This window comes from Pteropus medius, unplaced genomic scaffold (assembly GCF_902729225.1).
Source record: "Pteropus medius unplaced genomic scaffold, Ma_sr-lr_union100, whole genome shotgun sequence".
In the NCBI taxonomy this organism is placed as follows: domain Eukaryota; kingdom Metazoa; phylum Chordata; class Mammalia; order Chiroptera; family Pteropodidae; genus Pteropus; species Pteropus medius.
The window spans coordinates 11,797,009-11,810,123 of NW_024352783.1; the positions used below are offsets into that span (position 1 = coordinate 11,797,009).

The following is a 13,115-nucleotide window of genomic DNA, read 5'->3' on the forward strand; positions in this document are numbered from 1 at the left end:
GGACTGTCACCCTCCCTCCTTGATTCTCCTTCCATGATCAACTTTGGAGGAGTTTTGTTTGACTTCAAGGAAACCTCAATCATCTTATAATCAAGAGTAGAACTAACAAGATAAGAGGGAATAGGAAGAATTGAAGACAACTTTAGTGAGTGGAGGAAGCTAGATACTTGTGTTTGCTATTCAAGTGGACAAATGTATATGCCACCTTAGCAATCCTAAGAAGCTGGATGCTGACAGTAGCTCCAGGAGCTCCAGTTCATTGATCTAGCAATATGGGAAATACATCTAGTGTGTTTCCTGGACAACCTTATATTTAATTTCTTGAGTAGAGCTCTTTGGGGATCTCTTTGGGGCTTGGGAATTTGGAAAATAGTGAAGTTAAATATTTCAGCAGAATTTCTCAGATGTACCAAAATGTGTATTTAAGCTAAGAAACTGAAAATTTACTTTAACTATACCATTGTCCAGGGGATTTATCACAGGAGTGTAGCACATATAGAGTGAGAGGGGATGCAGAATGTACATCAATGAGCCATAATATATTTTACTCATCTTTTTTTTTTTTTTTTTTTGGTCTGGCTTATTTGACCATTAAAAATTTAGAGATCCACACGTTGCATGTATCACTAGTTCATTTTCATTTCTGAGTAGTAATCCATTGTATGTATATATCACAGGTTGTTTATCCATTAACCTGTTGATGGGCATTTAGATTGTTTCTAATTTGAGGTTATATAACTAAAGTTTTTATAAACATTTAAGCACAAATATTTGCATGAAGTGTGCTTTCATTTCTCTTGTGTGTATATAGTAGCAGAATAGATGAATTGTATTAGAGATATATATTTAACTTTTAAAGAACCTGCCTAACTACTTTTCAAAGTGTAGAAGTTTCATTTCTTCCGTATTCCTGTCAACATTTAATATGTTTAGTCTTTTGTCATTTAATCATTCAAATATGTATGTACTCATATCTCCTAGTGGTTTTAATTTGCATTTGCCTAAGATGTTAAGCATCTTTTCATGTGCTTATTTGCTATCCTCATATCTTCTGTAGTGAAATGTCTATTCAAATCTTTTGTCCATTGAGCTATTGGGTTTTTTTCTTATTATTAAGTTTTAAGAGCTCTTCATATATTCTGGGTAGAAATCTAGTTTTAGATATCTGATTTGCAAATATTTTCTCCCAGGCTATAATTTGTCTTTTCATTCCATTAACAATGTTTTTTTTTTTTTTAAGAGCAGAAGTTTAATTTTGATGAAGTCCAATTAAGCCATTGTTTTCTTTTATGTTTTGGTATAGTATCCTTTAAAATTTTTTTGCTGTATCCCAGTTCTTAAAGATTTTCTCCTATGTTTTCTACTAGGAGATTTAGTTTTCGATTTCATGTATAGGTCTGTGATCTATTTTTATTTAAGTTTTTATATATGAAATAGGACATAAGTCAAAGTATTTTTCCCATGTAGATATCCATTGTTCCAGCATCATTTGTTGGAAAAAAAAAAAAACCACCAAAACACTCTTTTCTACTCTGAAATGTCTCTGTACTTTTCCTGAAAATCAATTGTGTGGATATGTGTTTGTCTATTTCTTGACTCTGTTTCATTTATCTGTCTATCTTTTTTTAGATTGGTATAATTTCCCCAGCTTTATTGAAATATAATAGACAATTAGTTGCTCATATTTACATTGTACAATTCAATGAGTTTTTTTATTCAATTTTAGTTGGCATATAATAATGTTAGTTTCAGTTGTACCGCTTAGTGATTAGAGCTCAACTGATCACCTCACTAAATCTAGTACTTCTCTTCCCCCTTACATATTATAATATTGTTTACTATTTTCCTTATGCTACTCTATATATCTCCATAACTAATTTGTAAGTATCTATTTGTATTTCTTAATCCCTTCACCCTTTTTCCACTGTCTCCCAAACCTCTCCTGTCTAGTAGCCCTTAAAATGCTCTCTGTATCTATGAATTTGTTTTCATTTCTGTTGTTGTTATTGTTTATTTTGTACTTTAGATTCAGCATATATGTGAAATCACGTGATATTTGTCATTCTCTATCTGACTTACTTCATTTAGTGTAATACCCTCTAGGACCGTAAAGGCAATATCTTTTCCCATCCCCTTCTTTTTAGTCTGTGTGTGTCTTTTAATCGGAAGTGAGTCTCTTGGAGGCAGCATATGTAGAAGTTTTGTATTCTTATCCATTCAATCATCCTATTCTTTGGTTGGAGCACTGAATTCTTTTCCATTTGAGGTAGTCATTGATAGATATGGATATTATCATTTTTTATTCATGATTTGATACGTTTTTCTTCTTAAAGAATTCCCTCCAACATTTTCTGTAATAGTGGCTTGGTGTTGATGAATTCCTGTGGCTTATTTTTTATCTGGGAAGCTCTTTATCTATCCTTCAACTCTAGATGATAGCTTTCCTAGATAAAGTATTCTTGGTTGTAGATCCTGGGTTTTCATCACTTTGACTATTCTGTGCCAAGCTCTTCTGTCCTTCATAGTATCTTTTGAGAAATCAGCTGCTAGTCTTATGGGTGTTCCCTTGTAGGTAACTAACTGCTGTTCTCTTGCTATTTTTAAGATTCTCTCTTTGTATTTAACCTTTGACATTGTAATTATGATGTGTCTTAGTGTGGACCTCTTTGGGTTCCTGGTTTTGGGGATTCTCTGAGCTTCCTGGGATTGTATGTCTATTTCTAGGTGAGGAAAATTTTCCATCATTTCTTCAAATAGCTTTTCCACTTCTTGTTCTCCTCTCTTCTTTCGAGTACCCCTATTACACAGATGTTTTTGCACTTAATTTTGTCCCAAAATCTCCTTAAATTATTATATTCTTGGTTTCTTTTTTCTTGCCATTCTGATTGAGTGTCTTTGGCTTTTCCATTCTCTATATTGTTAGTTCGATCTTCTTCTTCATCCACTCTGTTAATTCTCTCTAATATACTCTTCATCTTGGATAATGCATTCTTCATTTCTGACTAGTTCCTTTTTATAGTTTTATTTCCTTTTTTATGTCTTTTATCTCTTTGTTAAGGGTCTCACTGAGTTCATTGAATATCTTCATAACCAGTGTTTTGAACTCTGCATCTGTTAAATTGCTTTATTCCATTATTCCTGGATCTCTCTTCTGTTCTCTCATATGGTTTGTGCTTCTTTGAATTCCCATTTTGGCTGCCTTTCTGCATCTGTTTCTATGTACTAAGCAAAGCTCTTAAGTCTCCCAGTATTATTAGCATGGCTTTGTTTAGTAGGTGTCCAGTGGCACAGTCCTGAGAGAGGTTCAGCAGCAGGCCAATTTAGCCTAGCCTGTTTCCTTCCAGGGCCACCTATTAAGATTCAGCAAGCAATCCACAGATGCTGTGCTTATAGCTGCCTCAAGAAACTATGCCAGAAATCAAGGTAAGCTGCCAACAGTATGGGTCCTAGAACTTGCTTTTCTCTTGCTGCTTCTAAGAGTCTCTCTTTGTATTTAACCTTTGGCATTTTAATTATGTCTCTTGGTGTGGGCCTCTTTGGGTTTCTGGTTTTAGGACTCTCTGAGCTTCCTGGAGTTTTATGTCCATTTCCTTCACCAGGTTAGGAAAGTTTTCCATCATTATTTCTTCAAATATATATTCAACTTTTTATTCTCCCTCTTTAGGTACCCCTATGACATGGATAATTTTACCTTTAATAGTATCCCATAGGCTCCTTAAATTATTATGATAGTCTTGGCTTCTATTTTCTTACCATTCTGATTGAGTGTTCTTGGCTTTCCCATCCTCTATATAGATCATTTGATCCTCTTCTTTATTCACTTTGTTTATTCCATTTAATATTCTTCTCATAGCAGATAATGTGCTCTTCATTTCTGACTGATTCTCTTTTATAATTTCATTTCTGTTTTTATGTTTTTTATCTCTTTGTTGAAGTTCTCACTGAATTTATCTACCCTTCCCATAAGTTCACTGAGCATCTCTATAACCAATGTTTTGAACTCTGCATCTGTTAGATTGCTTGACTCCTTATTTCTGGATCTCTGTTCTGTTCTCTCAAAATCGTTTTGGCTATTCTAGGTCTTTCAATTTTACTTGAATTTTAGAATCAACTTATAATTTCTGTAAAAACAAGCCTACTGAGATTTTTATTGAGATTCCATAGCCTATAGATTAATTTGGGGAGAATTGACATCTAAATAATCTTGAGTCTGATTCATGACCAACATATATCTCTCAATTTAAGTTTTATTTAATTTTTCTCAACATCAATATTTGTTTTTATGTAGGTAGAAGCTTTTCACATATTTTAACATCTTTATCTCTATTTCATAATTTTGTATTATTATAAGTGGGCTTGTTTTTTATTTTAATTGCTGGTTCTTTGTTAGTAAATAGAAATAAAATTGATTTTTTACATTGGCCTTTTGTCCTACAAACTTGCTAAACTCATGACTTAGTTCTAATAGCTTTTTTTGTAGATTCCATCAGATTTCTACATAGGGAATTATATTGTCTGCAAATAAAGACAGTTTTGCTTCTTTCCAATCTGGATAACTTTTATATCTGTTTCTTGCTCTATTTCATTGGTTAGAACTTTCAGTAAAATGAGTAAAATGGTTGTAATGAGATATGACACACTTCTCCATATGATTATCTTCAGAAAAGAGGTGACAATTTGTAAGCATTGAAACCAATCGTAATCATTGCCTGTGAAGCTCCCTTAAAGGCTAGGCAATAATAGGTTACACAACTTGAGGTCATTGTACAGCTATTTGTGCACTTGATATAATCCAGCCAAAATTTGAGGGCCTTGGGTTCAGGTGAGCACCCATAATTGCCTGGATTCTCACTTTGAACACATTCTTATGTCCTGCAACCTCATGGTGAGACTGGTGATTCTTTCAATCCTAAGCAACATTTGAGGAATGTCTGTGTTATCAGCGTAAGTGTCTCTCGTAAAATTCTCTTCTTTAAACTCTTAGCTTTGAGGGACTTCCATATCTTCCAACTTCTTTTCTCAGCCAATTCTCATGAAGAGATCAGTCTATCTTTTCAGTTCTTCCTCTCCAGCTGTCTCTGCAACATAATATAATTTGGTTACAAAAGGAAACTGTCCTCTCCTCCCATGCACTCCACATCCACGGTTTCAGACACTGCCTTTACCTGCAGGTTGAGATCTATCCAAGCTCTGAGTCCAAACCTCACCTAAAGCAAGAAACATTTCCAATCCAGTCCCCAGGAGACTCAGCCTCAGTTCATAGTCACAATACTATGCATTCCTGTTTCATTCTTTGTGTTTGAATCTCTGCCTCATTAGCCTCTAGGGTACTCATGGCTTATAATTGCAAGTGGTTAAGAGCGAAGGTGAAGAAACTGGGAATACCAATATAGCCCATGGACTGAAAACTCATTCCTGATAGAGAAAGTAGAAAAATGCAGAAAGAAATAAAGATTAACATTTCCTCAGTACAATATATCATATTGGCTAGGAAAGAGGCCTTAAAATCCCATTGTACAAGTTCTGATCCTGATTCTACTACACACTGTCAACTTAACTGTGAGCAAGTTATTTAACCTCTCTTAGCCTCAGATTCCTCATCTATAAATTGAGAACAATAATAGTTTTGAGTGTTAAATGAGAGTATTTGTTTAACAAATACTGTAAAGTGTTTAACAAATTTCTACAAAGAAAGTAATTAATATGTACTTTAACTGTTATCATCATCATCATCATCATCATCATCATCATCATCATTTCCACAATTACTTTCCCATCCTTGTCTTAGTTGATTGATCTTCATGATATCACAGAGTCTCACAATCCCTTAAGATAAAAGTCACAAACAGACCTGTCCTCTCCAGTACAGCAGTCCTGACCTTGGTTCATGCTGAAGTCAACAGAAAGTTTATCTCTACCGACACAGTAAAACTGTAAGAGAGGAGAGAGTCAAAGCTTGACCTTGAAAAACCCAAAGCCAAAAGGTCATCTGTGGAAGGAGACATGTGGAAAAATCCAAAGTTTGTGAAAGACAGATCAGAACTGGAGAAGAAGGAGAGATGGTCTAGGTTGTGCAAAGACATAGCCCAGGGCAAAGTGGGACAACATGCTGAAGCTGGACTCCTTTTCCAAATTTCCCCATTCCTTAACACCACACCTACTAATCTGCCTAGTGCCTCAATCCATTATAGCAAGAGTCCTGGTTACACCTCACCTTATATTTGTACATTGCCAGGGCTAATGCCCCTTTTTAATTTTAGCTTGAATGTCCCATGCATCTTCTCATTCATTCTTCAAAGACCACATGTTAAAGCCATAGACGTCCAGTGCTGAGCTAGGCATGGGGGAATGTAAAAATTAAAAATAAGGCAATAAACATAAATGTTACCTTTGGGGAATTCAGAGTCTGATAAGGGAGACAAACACAAGCAAAATTGTGAAACAATAGTATTAACTACATAGGAAAGTGACATAAGAAGTCCTAGAAAATTAAGACCAGCACCACAAATTCTCTCTGGCCAAGTCAAAGATTAGTCCTTTAACTATATTGCTACTAGATAGTCAGTTCTTTAGAAAAAGGGAAAAGGAAAGGGTGACAGTATCCTGGCTCTATTTAATTTGGAAATCTCCATAACTAACTCAAAGTACATGATCATAGTTAAAGATGGCTTTGAAATTGACTGACCTTGACTTTTCAATTTTCTTCACTCTAACCCATTCTGTATATCGCTGTCAGATTATTTCTCAAAGCATAGAACAAATACGAAATTCTCCAATGGTAAACTTTCAACTGCACCAAAGCACTTTCAGAATTAAGAGCATATTCCTTAGTCCCATGGATCCTTTGGGCTTTTATTGGTAGCTAACGATAGAAAACAACCATGGCTCATGAAAGCAAAAACATTTTGTATTAGAAGGTTGTGGGAAGCCCAGAGAATAGAGATAGAAGATGGAGGACCTTCCAAATAGACAAACTCAGGATCATTCTAGGGTGTGAAGAACAGGAATTAATGACCTGTGCCTTCAGGATACAGCCATTGTGGTGAATAAAAGCCCAATGCAAACATAATTTCAGTTTATTCAGTCAGCCAAACATTCCAGGGAGAGAATTTTGGATTGGCCGGACCTTAGTCATATTCTCCTACATTGGTCAGCAGAGATAGAGATGGGTCAGGACAACCTGAATGAAAGTTCTACTAGAAAGCTACTCATGGAGAGAGATAGCCACCAATGATAAACTGAGGAGTTGTTACCAGAAGAAACAATGGATGCCAGATAGGAAAAAATAAATAAATAAAAATGAACTATGAAAACAAATTAAAAAGTAATCACTTTTGACCACTAAAGCAGGAATGAGCTCTCATGGATGACCAGAATAATTGCTCTGTTTCATTTCGTGAGGCGCAATTCTAGGTGCCTTTCTGTTATCCCCACTTTAAAGATGGAGAGTTGCAGGCTAAGGTGAGATTTAACTTGAATCCTGACTAATTGGAAAGGCCTGATGAAGACAAGGATGTGATTCCAGAGCCTCCACCCTGGGTCCTGCTCACTGCATTCCTGTGCAGATCAGAGGGTCTCATGCACCTGTAGCAGCCCTGTGTCAGCTGCTGTGCAAATGGAAAGGGCATGGCAACACCAGAGTTAACCCCTCCTCTAAGCTAGATGAGGTCTCTTGGGAAGAGGGATCAAGGTCAATCATTTCCTCACTCTGTCTAGAATGATTCCCTGATGAGAGTTACTTTACCTTAATTCATGATTTGCAAACAATTAGGTTTTAATAAAATGCATAGAAAACTAAAAGTGTCCAGAACAGTATCAAGTATGTCTTTGAAGGCAGTTTTGGACCTAGTTCATCCTTGTCACCTTCACCTCACCATCAGCAGAATTCTGAAGTTCCTCACTCCCTGCAATCAGTGAAAGGAGAAACAGGCTGAGCAAGGAGGGCAGGGCAACCTCAGGAGATTTCAAGCCCAGGCAAGGGCTTTAATAGATTCCTTTAATAGATTCCTCTTGTTGTCTAAGTCTATAGGAAGGCTTTTTTCCCCTAAAAAGTTAAAGACTATTCTAGATGTTGGTTTCATGGCTAATTTGCTTCTAGAAAAGCAAACAAAATTGACTGTAATTTAGAGAGAACTCTAGATATAGCCAAGTCTAGGGTCCTTTGGAATAATTAAGATGTAGAGATTCACAGAGAGACTGAGTGGTATAACATGGATGTGAGAGAGCAGACTCAGAATCACAGTGCCTGACACATCACTTACTCATCCTGTCTTTGTACAAGTTTAACCTTTTTATGTCTCAGTTTATATATCTGAGAAACAGGATAATAAAGTATGTCTTCACATGGTTGTTGTGAAAAGCAATGGATTAGCACATGTAAGTGCTCACGATAAAGCCTGGCACATAGTAGCACTATGGCATAGTTATTCATATTAGTGTATAAAACTCTGCTCCCAAAACACACTTTCTCAACACTGACCTTCAGAGAGAAATTGACTTCAGAAAAGATGCCAGTTATTACTATCTGTGATCTCCTGCCCTCAAACTTATAGATCAGAACTCAGAAATGATTCAAGCACTGACTCTGAACTCAAAACATTGCTGACAGAACTTTTCCACTCCAAGAAGTTGCTAACTAATTACATTGACTAAGTCTTTCCCTGAGCCAGAAATGTGATAACACACATTTCCTTAGAGAGATGGACCAAGAGGCCTGAAGTCAAAACACCAGAGGAGCTGATGAAATTTTGAATGGATATGTGTCTCCATGAAGGCGGGGGTTGCGGGGGGGGACTGGCATAGATTAGGGGGCGGGAAGAGAAGGAAAAGGGAAAAAAATAAGGAGCAAGAAGCAGGGAAAAATTTTTTTAGAGACTTCAGAATCATGTCGTCTTCACATTGAGATAAAGTGCACATCCAAACCTCCCTCCATCCCCGCCTTGCCTCTCATGTCTGGTCCTATGGCCATGCCAAGCAGAGGTTGGACAATAGTGTTCACCTTTTCTCTTTGTTATTATCTCATCTTATAGGTCTTCATGTGCTGTCAATTTTAACCCTATGCAAGATCATGATTTCACTTCCAACTGATGGTTCACTTAGAGAAATCTCACTAAGTGATAAGATCTTCCAGGCAGTCAAGATTGAAGACAACTTCGGATTACCAAACTAATGTGAGCCTATGTCAGCTCATCCTAGCGGGGAAGTACAAAGGAGAAGTCAACATCCACCAACCAAAAATGTCTGAAATGCAGCCCAGCTGTGGTGAGGCATCATTCACCTCTTCACAGCAGGTGTTCACTCCCCTTGCCCCTGCATCTTTCACATGACAATTTAGCTTTTCTGGACTCTGTATCTTGTTTTGTTTCTGCCAATCAAATGCTCCTCTGCTCCCTCTGGCTCTGCTGTTTGAGAGCTTCTGCTCATTGTGCTCATTCTTGCACGTGCTTGCGCGCTCTCTCTCTCTCTCTCTCATTCTCTCTCTCTCTCTCTCTCTCTCTTTTTCTCTCCCCCCACCCCACCACCTGGTGTGCACTATTCCAATGTCAGCATCCCTCTGTATGTTTCATTTTTAAAATCCAGAAGAAACAGGATTTAACTGGGTCAATATGGTGCTATATGGAGCAACCCTGCTGGGCAGGGCTATTGCAATAGGCTGCTACACAGAAAATCTAAAGACAGCTGCTTTGGGGTAGGCTCAGATCCAGAGTTCCCTCATTTGTGGCAAGATCATGTAAAAAATTCCTTCTTGACTTTCAGTAGTCAACATATTCATTTAAATTTCAGATTTTTTCATATGTACTGTAACTTCAGTGAATATGAATATGTATGGAACAGCTAACTATAGAGAATGTTTTGTAAATGATATCAGAAAAACAGGAGGAAGGCAAACGACAACAGAATTTGGGAACTTGTAGGAACAAAGCTCTCTCAGGATCACTTTGCACTTTATGAATCCAGACCTATGAGCAATCAGAGCAAGAGTGTGTCATATTCCTCATTTACAAATTTATTGTAAGATGTCTTTTTTGATCTGCAGTTCATAGGAGGTGTTTCTCTACCCCAGGGGTCCACCGCAGCTCCTCTTGTGAAGTTAGCATTTAAACATTCAGTAGGGATGTGCTGGACCACCTAGGCTCCCCAAGTGCCCTGTCCAGCTTCCACACTGGCCATCCCTGTGCTGGCTGGATGTCTATAGTCCAGGCCACAAAGATACTTCAAGATTTCTGATTTCACCACTATGGCAATTGATTGTATCATTACACTCCTCTGGAGAAAGCAGCACATATTTAGGTGAGTGATAGAGGAGGTGGTTTAAGAAAATTTTTCAGATCTTGTTAATATCTTCTGTGGTCTTAGGAATCTTATTTAACTTTCAGCTCCTTGTCCATAAAAAGGAGATATAGATATGCACATAATATGGATTTCAGTGGAGACTGAGAAGGGCATCCACTTATAAATGACTGAGGAGGCTGATTTGGCAAGGAAAGACTTCAATTCCTAAAATTGACTTAAGTTTTTGTAATGATAGAAAGCAAGTGAGATCATCACTACTGTCTGACAAATCCCTTCAATTTATCCCATTATTCCAGTTAGCTCTTTAATTTTAAGCAAGGTATAGCTAAAACTGTGATTTCCATAGAGAGTTACTCAGTGGCTAACATTATTGTATAGGTCACTCTATTTCCTTCCTGGCATAGTAAATACCTGTGCTCTTATGATTAAGACTTTCAAAACTTGTAATGGGCTTCCCTATATTCTTCTGGGCTGAGAGCAGCCATGGTGGCCACTCGTGACTCAGCTTCCTATGCACCTGGTCTGATCCCAACGGGAGTTGGCCTGAGAGAAATAACACCCACTTCATGAGATCAGCCTGGCTTCTCCCACTTGGAGGGGCAGGCGCCAAGGCCCTGCTTGGCTCCGTGCTCACAGGAAGCAGCTCTAGACTAGCTGAGCCAGCCTCATACTCTCATTTTGGCTGTCCTTGGCACACAGCCTGGTCCTCTCACAACAGGAGTAGAAGACTGCCACCAAGAGCACTTGGACAGCTGCTTTCACTCTGAAAATGGGAATGACAGGACAGGTGTCTTCTTCCAGCCCTGCTGGAGAAGGTGAGCACTTGCTGGGAACCTTGGTGTGTATCTGAGTGCTGAAGACCTGTGGAAGCTCATCATCTCCATCAACTCAAGAGGGAAACCAAAATAGTCCAGAATATCCAACTAGAAGTAAGGCTTGAAGGAACAAGCTAAAGTCTACTTTCAACAACCTAGGCACATTCATATCCCATATACATACGTAATGTGAATAGATGGCTAAAAGCATTCATGTGAAATTTAAACTTTATCTCATGCACCTTGGAGTAAAATCAAAACCAGAGAGGTCAGTCTTAGAGCCAAGAAAGAAATCCGAATGCGCTTGATGAACACAGATGTGACTGCCTGGGATTTGGCAGTATGTTCATGAGATCAACTGTATGTGATGCATTGAAAGTGCTCACTTATGGAGTGTAACCGCCTTATCTCAGAATATATGATGCTTGAGGGCTCACAATTATCTGAAAGAAAGCTCCCCAGAAATAAGATGTCAACAATCGCATTTTTGTAGCCCATATTGATGACTGTGAAAAACTCTTTGGCATCAATAAAACTTGAGTGATTGCCTTTTCCAATTGTCCAAAATGAGAAGCGGACCCAAACAAGCACTTTTTGCCAAGGGGGATTTTTTTAAAATTATCCCTAAACCTCATTTACTATAGACTTAGTAAACAGCCAGAGCGTTTCCTCTCTCTACATGACCCCATGTATACACATGTACTCATGTGCACATACATGCATGAAATGTATGCTTATGAAGATAAACTAGCAGGGTCAGGCTGACTGGGAAAGATGACTATTGCGCTTGATAGGTAAAAATATGGGCAGTGCACAGAACATATAAGTTCTGTGCCAAAATCTTTATTATATGGGGCCCAGTTTGCTAAGAAGTCCTTCAGCCTTTGTGTTTGGATAAGTGAGGGTTTGAATTACTCAAAGTGAGTTGTCTTCTAAAACCACACAGAATTATTATTTTCGCAATAAAACCTCAGAACTCCTAAATCTCATGAAAGTAAAAAAAGCCATGTCCCTGAGGACTAAAATAGAAAGAGAAGAAAGCAGCAGCCAAGAACATTATTTCCAGCTTACAGAGGCCTGCCTCCCTGTTCACATACCCATCATGATTTGTAAAGGAGGTTAAAGGTCTAGCTTGTCCTACCAAGATTAAGAACTTGAGGCCAAGATGCTTGGAGCCGAAGCCGAACAGGCCCAAAGAGAGCATGCATCCATTCTAAACCTCACCAAGATGCTATCCCCTAGGTGTTGAAATTCAAGGAGGCAAAGAAAATTTTCCAAAACACTGTATTTTAAAAGGGCAGAAAGTGAAAGGAATAAATGATGCTCCATCTCCCTGAAGGTTTTGAAAATTACTAGATTACCATTTCAAAACAGAAACATTTTGACATGATGTAGTATTTGGACTAAAGAGTGGAAGGCTGAATCAAAAGCAAATTTGTTGAGTTTGGATATTGGGGGAGCTTTCTCTTCCCAACCTATTTTATTCTTTATTGATTCATTGCATCTACAAAACCTAACACTTTTACCATATAGCTGCTATTACTCTCTTTGTCCTCCTAAGTCCCCTTATTGGGATCAACTGTTGGTGAAACATGTTAATGTGCCACAACAGAGACAATCTTATGCTTTTATGCCAGACCAGCACTCACTGGTCCTTTTTCCCAACTCCCATTCTCTTCTTTTTATGTCTTCACTGTATGGTGGTATTTGGTATCAAATGAACCTACATAGATTTCTACCCCTGCCCCCTACAAATGCTGAGAGCTTAGGCAAGGAACAACTTTCTGAGCTTGTTTTCTCATATGTGAAATAAAACCCTCCAGTAAGGATTAAATAATATAGTTTATAAGATTGAGAAGATTATCTAAGCAGGACTAATCTAATCTAAAAGCAGAGAGTTTTCTCTGGCGTCCCTGAGGTATGTCGGCCTATGAACTCCAAGGGGCTCATTTCACCAACGTCTCCACAAAGTTCTGCATCAAGGGCACAGAGAGGGCTTCTGCTCCA

General features: G+C 38.0%; 1 long non-coding RNA gene across 2 annotated transcripts in view; it reads right to left on the reverse strand.

The window, feature by feature from the left end:
* Positions 1-4,369: 4,369 nt before the first annotated feature.
* LOC120589906 (uncharacterized) overlaps positions 4,370-13,115 on the reverse strand; it is a 94,985-nt gene continuing 86,239 nt past the window's right edge. For both annotated transcript variants that reach the window (XR_005649581.1, XR_005649582.1), the window contains one exon: positions 4,370-5,078. This is a non-coding gene — a long non-coding RNA (uncharacterized LOC120589906). The remainder of the gene's footprint in view (positions 5,079-13,115) is intronic.